The sequence below is a fragment of the Oncorhynchus tshawytscha genome, linkage group LG05 (genome assembly GCF_018296145.1).
Source record: "Oncorhynchus tshawytscha isolate Ot180627B linkage group LG05, Otsh_v2.0, whole genome shotgun sequence".
Taxonomy (NCBI): domain Eukaryota; kingdom Metazoa; phylum Chordata; class Actinopteri; order Salmoniformes; family Salmonidae; genus Oncorhynchus; species Oncorhynchus tshawytscha.
The window spans coordinates 70,515,030-70,523,369 of NC_056433.1; positions in this window are offsets into that span (position 1 = coordinate 70,515,030).

The following is an 8,340-nucleotide window of genomic DNA, read 5'->3' on the forward strand; positions in this document are numbered from 1 at the left end:
GAGGGCAGATGACAAATATGGTGCCTAGCTAACTTGAGTATATCTACTGAAACCCATATTGTGTATTGCTGGCTAACGTACTACTGTGATACATGTGGGGGGAATCAAATTATGTTTCTGTTTACTAACTTACCTAGTTATGTAGATAATTAAGTTAGCTAGCTAAACAACTACTGGTAGCCATATCTATGACTAAAGGGGGTTTACAATCGGAGCTCTTCTGTATCTCGATTGTTAAATCTCTTTTTTTTAGTCGTAGATATGGCTAGCTACTTAACAGCAACCTACAAAGTTACAACTAGCCAACTAAAGCTACGTTTTCAAGTAAACGTTAGCACATGACTGCAGTTGGCTAGCTAGTTAGCCTTGCGCCTGCCAACTTATGGTCCACGCCTCGGATTTGTAAGCAAATGTGTAACATCAGCAATTGTAAACAATTGTACTAGCTAGCTCTGTAACACAATTGACAAGGGTTGACATTGGTTATGATTATGATCTTGGAAGCTGTTATGAATTTTATGAATAATGACTAAATGATGTATACATTTAACGTAGTACTATAATTAACAGTATTCCACCCTGTCACTGTATGATTGTATGGAATTTATTAGAATGTATAAAAGTATAATTAATAAATGTGTAATTCTAGTCAGGATTAGAGTAAAACAATATAGCTAATGTGGTGTCTGGGTGTCTCAAACACAGACTGTCTTAGCAGAACTGTTATGCCGACCTTGGATATGGGTCCTCTGGGAGATGGTGGAAAGGAAGGGACGTACTTCCCAGGGTCTCCCTGTCTTGAGGGAGGATGGGGAGTGTTTTTTGTGGCCTTCCCTAATCTCTCTCGGCTGGGTAGCAGGACAGGGTGGGCGTGGGATACCTAATGTTGTGTGTGTATGTGCGTAAGAAGCCAAGTATAAAATGAATGGTTTTGTACAACTAAGTAGAGCTCTCGTAAATAAACGTTGTTGACTCTTGTAGACTGACCGCTGTCTGTTTCATTTCAACAGACCGAGTAGTTTAATTGAAGTTCAGTTTATGAACATTGAGAACATAATTCTCTTAACAATTTGGTCCTTTGAGAGTCGGATCTCAATACCTGCCTCTGTCGTTCCAAAAGAACTGCTGAAAACAGTGCACGGGCAGATCCAGGATCCGTAAGACAAAGACCTGACCTCTGACTTGAGGGTATATTTCAGGCCAGTGGTGAACTGATACATGACAGAGTTGGTGATGAGATCCAATCTACATTGCTTTTCCCAGTCTTCAAGACGAAGGTCAGTAATCTTTATTCACAAATTTGGGGGGAAGGATTTAAGATATCTTTGATTTGATGTTCTAAACATTCTTAGAATTAATCAATAATAGGTGCTTGATTATTCTAAACAGATTCACTAGGTTCCTACTTTGTAGTTGAACCAAAATCGATAGGAAGAAAGGCAGGTCCGAAAAGACCTGAGGTAGGGTGCACTACCACAAATAAAAATAACGGACGGAAGGGATATTAAATAGGTGTTGTTAGATAGGACGGTCATTTTGTACAAACAGGAGAACTTATGGTTAATTGACATGCGGTAAATTAGCCATAGACCCAATTCAAAACACATACCTAAATAAAGTCCTAAGTGAGGATATAAACTAGGCTTGGTGAGAAAGGAAGGTAATTCTATGCGAACAAGATAACTTAACCTATTTAATACTGAAATAAAGTCTGAAAAGGAAGAGAGGGAAGCCTAATATAGCGGAGTGAAGATAGGAGATATGAACTTTAAAAGTCCTAAGACACAACAGATAGTTGTACGGGTGAGACCTAATGTCCGATCGACAGTCAACTCTATAGATAACGTTTCCAGAAAGGAGAAACACACATCAAACCGTAAATACACATAGAGTGTGAAAAGAGATCAGAGTTTTAAAAAGCATACACATAGAATAAGAAGATAATCATTTGCGTGTGAGATAGATATATTGATCAGTCACAAGTCACAAGGAACAACATAAAAATAAGTGGAACTTATGATTGTATACGGGTGAGATCTAAATAATATATCAGGATTCATTCAAATAGTTATTAAAAACATAAATAAGTTAAGAGATACACATAGATAGTAATTGGATTGCGGTAGAAAGAACACACACAGAAGGTAAAAAGCACATACACATAGAAGAAGATGAGACAGAAAAACGGAGAGATAATTATGATAGAGTTGTGCCCAATCAAAATGTTTTTATTTTTATGGATTGACCGACATACGTTAGAAATTTAGCGAAGTACATGGTACTTTTACATTTTGGAGTAGAGAAAAAGCAGAACTCAGTCTGAGTAGGGGTATATCTTTGCATAGAGGCAGGAATAAGAGAGGTGGTTGCAGTGTTGCCAACTAATTTTCAGGGTAAATTGCTGGAGGCAGGTTGATTTGTTGCTAAATGATCTTGTGATATCATTGCGTGATGACGTAAAACTGCGTCATTACGTAGAATACACAATAACGTTACTCAAATTGATTTGACAGTTGTTCAGGTACAGACCCCTACTCTTTTCTGTACTTCTGGCAGTGCAATATTGATTGAGAGATGCTGATTGATGTTGTAAGTTCTGTTCAAGATCAAACATTCGTGACCAACTATATTCATTTGGTTTGGCTTGTCGAACCCGTACTACTGCTGCTGCAGTCAGCCAACAATGATTTGCAATTCGCTTAAATTGCTGCTGCCTGGGCACGGGCTGAGCGCCTGCTGCTGACGTCACTCACAATGCACTTTTGCAGCCAGGCGAGGTTGTTGTGCCTGAGGGTGTGACATCGTAAAAGTTTTGAGATAGTTTCTGGTTATCAATTTTTGGTTTGATTGTTTAGGTAACACCAGTGCAATTGAACAGGAAATGAAGGTATACAAACATTATAATCTGTTTTCATTACGTGGAACCATGACCGGTCCGTAAAGTGGATTGCAGGTTGAGTTAATTTTATGTTAAAGGAACAGTGCACGTTAATCACAGTTGTGTGTGTGTCTAATGGCAGGATATTCAAATCAAGCATTTTGAGAGACGGTTTGCAGACAGACCGAATGGTTTTTAATGTTGCAAAGCAAGCTTGGGCTAAACTAGTCAGGTCGTAGGAATTTCATAGATTTAAAGTAAAGAATGGTATCCAAGGGTAGCACGAGCTCAATTAAGTACATGTGACCATTGAGGAAATTTAAAACTAAAGATTGAAGGGAGTACAATGGAATTAGAATGCTGACAACATGGTTTTTCTGTGAAAAGGAGGCTTCATTGTCTCTCTCTGGAAATGTATTCTTTGGAATGTGTTCTGGGGCTGTAATCTTGAAGGGAGCGATTGAGATAGAGGCATGTTTCTACCAAATTGAAAAGGCCGGGAAATGTAATGTTATGTTTGTTTTTAGCCTTTGGGTTTGAGGAGATTTCTTGTTTCCTAGAGACGATATCTTAAAGGGGTACACACATATGGAATATTAGAAGGTTTATTTTCTGAGTTTTAATTAAACACGTGAATTCTGACCTGGGATAAAACATGTAGAAAATGTTTGATGGTTTTTCTTTCATTTGTCTAATGTAGTATGGAACACAACTATAAAAGGGTGGTATGACCTTTGACCTCTATCATGGCTTTCCGTTGTGGTCTGATCAGCCTCATGGGAGGGCCATTTGGATAATGAATTTAAGGTAATTTGTGATACTGATTTTAAGGTAAATTGAGTAATTGATCATTATGAATGAGTTTTTGTTCTTTGACATAGTTGTAATTTGAACCAATGAGAATAAAGAAATGGCATAGCCTTGGATTAATGGTAGATTTATGTTAATTATTTAGAACCTAATCCAGGCCAACAGGACAGGGATATATGACATCTGTGGTGATTCAAGATTATTGATAGGATCGAGATAACCTTAAATCAACCTATGTAAGTACTTTAGAGATTGTCACCATAGACATGTTTTTTCTAAAATCCATGAGTTCAGATAATGCCAAACAGTGAGACTCTTAGTCAATATTTGGTAACAACCCATATTTGATACTGACTGTTATGAGAGCGAAAGACAGATAGGAGGAAGGGCAGACAGAGGAGCCCCCCTGCACTGCTGAGACCTTGAAGGTTTGGGAGCAGAGAGGATAAAGTTGGGAAGGGGGGCCAGGAAATGAGCAAGATAGAGAGAGAACAGAAGGAATTTGAGGCAAAACACAACCGGCCGAAATAGTAGCATTGACAGAGAATTGTTACAGGATAGCCATGAACAAACGCCCCGGGGAGAATTGGACATGTGGAAATTGAAAGGGGCGATCCTACAAGATAATGCCAGACATAAGGATATGTCATTGTTTAGATATGCAGCAATATTGATACGTGGGCAGAGCCAGGTATCAACCGGAGGGATGATGGCCCAGTGGCCTAGGCAGGTTAGGAAAGACGTCGTGGCCCATCGTGGCCTATGTGATAATGAACTAAAAATAATAATAATAAAAGAGTAATAGATAAGCTAAAATATTAGGTCAAGATATTATCCCTAGAGTTGGTTTACTAGAATATATTTCTTTAAATAATGGATGACATTCTAGCTAATCAGATAGAACAAATAGAATGACAGAGTTGGGGACCAGAACAAGTAGGCATAGAAGTTGAAGATATACTAGCAGAACAAATGAGAAGACTGTTTCTTAAGCGGGATAATTGTCATCAGCAACCGCTGAATAGCATAGCGCCTCAGTCAAATAATATTACTAAAAATATTCATATTCATGAAATCACAAGTGCAATATTACAAAACACAGCTTAGCCTTTTGTTAATCCACCTGTCATCTCAGATTTTGAAATTATGCTTTACAGCGAAAGAAATCCAAGCGTTTGTGTAAGTTTATCGATCGGAGGACAAAACATTAAGTACACTTAGCATCAGGTAGCTTGGTCACGAAAATCAGAAAAGCAATCAAATTAATCGTCTACCTTTGATGATCTTCGGATCTTTTCACTCACGAGACTCCCAGTTACACAACAAAGTTCCTTTTGTTTCATAAAGATTATTTTTATATCCAAAATACCTCCTTTTGTTTGGCGCATTATGTTCAGAAATCCACAGGAAAGAGCGGTCATGACAACGCAGACAAATTCCATATAATATCCGTAATCTTCACAGAAACATGTCAAACGTTTTTTATAATCAATCCTCAGGTTGTTTTTAAAATTTTTAAAATCAACCGCAAATGTCTTTATAATAGCTGTCCAAATGCGCGAGCAAAATATATCAATCGTTCTGGCTCATTTTTCAAAATAAATGCCTGAAAATGTCTTTCACCCTGAGGAAGCGATAGGAAAAGGAATCTGGTTGTAAAGGAGATGGGAGGCTATGGAAAACAAAATACTTCCTGGTTTGATTTTTCTCAGGGTTTTGCCCAAATATACAATATTTTGTTTTGCTTTAGTGTTTTCTATCCTAATCTGTCAATTATATGCATATTCTATCATCTGGTCCTGACAAATAGGCCATTTACTTTGGGAATGTTATTTTTCCAAACATAAAAATAGTGCCCCCTAGCTTCAAGAGGTAAAGTAATGATGGGATGCCGTTTCTCTTTGCTTATTTGTGTTTTCTTGCCATAATATGGACTTGGTCTTTTACCAAATAGGGCTATCTTCTCTATACCACACCTACCTTGTCTCAACACAACTGATTTGCTCAAACGCATTAAGAAGGAAACAAATTCCACAAACTTTTAACAAGGCACACCTGTTAATTGAAATGGATTCCAGTTGACAACGTCATGAAGCTGGTTGAGAGATGCCAAGAGTGTGCAAAACAGGCATCAAGGCTACTTTGAAGAATCTCAAATATAAAATATATTTTAATTTGCCACAGGTTGCCACAGGTAACCTAACGTTAGCTAGCGTGCTAGCCTAGCAGGGTAAGTTAGCTAGCTAGCTAACATTACAGTCCTGTATTGAACTCTGAAAGTCGTCAGCTAAATCAAATAGCTATCTTTTGGTATACACATTGTCAATCAATTTCGCCAATTTCCTGGTAGTCACTGCTAGACCTCACTGCTAGACCAGCAGAGTAAACAAGTTTGTTTGTTTGTTCTATCTATGACTGACGTTAGCTAACGTAAGCTAGCTAATGTTATCAAATAAAGAGTATCTCAATTTGGTAGCCATGTATTCCACCCTTGTCTGGGAAACTCTCTGTTATTAAAAATAGAATTATAGCTAACTCACTCTGTGTGTTGGCAGCAATAATTAACGTGTATAAATCGTCTATGGTTGGTTAATTGGTTCTCAGCCAGTCTCAACTGGCTAGCAATCTTGCTGCTGCTGATAATCTTCCATTTTGTTGTGAAGGGAAAAAAATTGATTGCTGCTATCGCATCACTTCTTGGCTATGATTGAAATGGATCCCCCATCAAATCAGCCTAAAAATCCCTCTGATAATCTTTGGTCACTGCATTATTCTTGATAGCCGCAAGCCACTGGCAGAATCGGGATGAATCTCTGGTAGGTAGAATGTGAAAGATAACATTTTTTTACGGTTGTTTGTAATTAGCACAGCCAGGCACAGAACACCACGTGGGCATGACGAAGTGAAAAACTTACAGTGAAAAAAATCTTTCCTACAGAAGTTCTGATATTACTGTGTGTTGGTCGTTGAAAGTAAACAATGCCACTATACAAGTTTGTGGGCACACCTCCTCTTTCTAGTGGGCAGTATCAGCATTCGCTATGAATGCCGGACTTTGTGGTTGACTATGAGTAGATCAATACACAGAGTCCAAACTTTCTGATTCTACTCGTGAAATGAAAATGAAACAGTTGTGAATTTTATGATAAAAACACAATGTTGTTAATACTGTAGTAATGACTATATGACGTGGAAGAGCCAGAGTAAAATTCTCCTTTAAAACCTAACCTTAAAAATTCAGGGTTAATGCCTAAACTTAACCTTAAACACTTTGAAATTTGAAGTGTGAAAAAACATGGTTGAAAGTCGAATACTGAAGTGAGACTGTGACTTGCTGAGACGCAGCAAGTCGCAGCAAGTCACCTTTAAAGTGACCCCCCCCACACACACACACACACACACACACAACCACACACCTACGCACCTCTCCGCCAAACTAGAGTTGGTGGTCTGACACCCCATTCATCAACCAAGTCTATATATAGTTATTTAATTAGTAGCAGCACACTTAAACCAGACATAATCAGGCTCCACCCCCAAGACTACACACACGCACACACAGACACACACGCACACACACACGCACACACACAAACAGCACAGACACAGACATATATCTGTGTATGTGCATGTCTCTCTCTCTGTTTCTCTCTCTCTCTCTTACTGAGCCATTCAAGCCTCCCACGGCAGACGTCTACTGTGCCATTTCTATCTATCTCTCTATCTCCATCTCCATCACTCTCTGTCTCTCTGTCTTCCACTCTCTCTATTTCGTTCTCTCTCTCTCCCTCTCTTTCTCACGCTCTGTCGAGCTCTGTCTATCTCTCTTTCTAATACACACACACTCCTCCCTTTCTCTCTCTCTCTCTCCCTCTCTCTCTCATACACACACACACATGCACACGCACGCACGCACGCACACACACACACACACACACACACACACACACACACACACACACACACACACACACACACACACACACACACACACACACACACACACACACCATGTGACCTCGGTCTAATCATATCCCATTCATACAAAACATACATTTGTGTCCCATTCCCCTTTAGATTAAGGTTTGATTCCCATTATAAGGGAAAGATTGTTCCTATTCTCCGTTGTAGAAGCAACAGGGAAACCCACGGATCATGCAGCGGGGCTGCATTTGTGACATCAACTGTCATTGTATTCAGTCTGCCTCATTCTGACGACAGATTTAACACAGATGCCTTCACACACACAAAGTTGGTGTGCATACACACTCACATACACAAATAAACATGTATTATAGGTTGACTGTCTACTAAGGGGAGTAAAATATTCTCATTATATGTTATATACAATATATTCTGTGTCAATTGCTCTGAAAGGTAATTGTCTCTTGGTTAAATGTTGTGTGATTGATTAAAATGTTTCCCCCGTCCTCGCTACTCCAGTTCTCATGGCAACCCCCTGCTGGGTCCTCTCTCTGTGGAGGGGAGGTCCCTCTCAGCGCCTGATCAAAATTGAGCAAGACAAAATAAATAGAATTATACATCCCCTGTCAGGGAGAAGTGTGTTTGAGAATGATGTGTGTGTGTGTGTGTGTGTGTGTGTGTGTGTGTGTGTGTGTGTGTGTGTGTGTGTGTGTGTGTGTGTGTGTGTG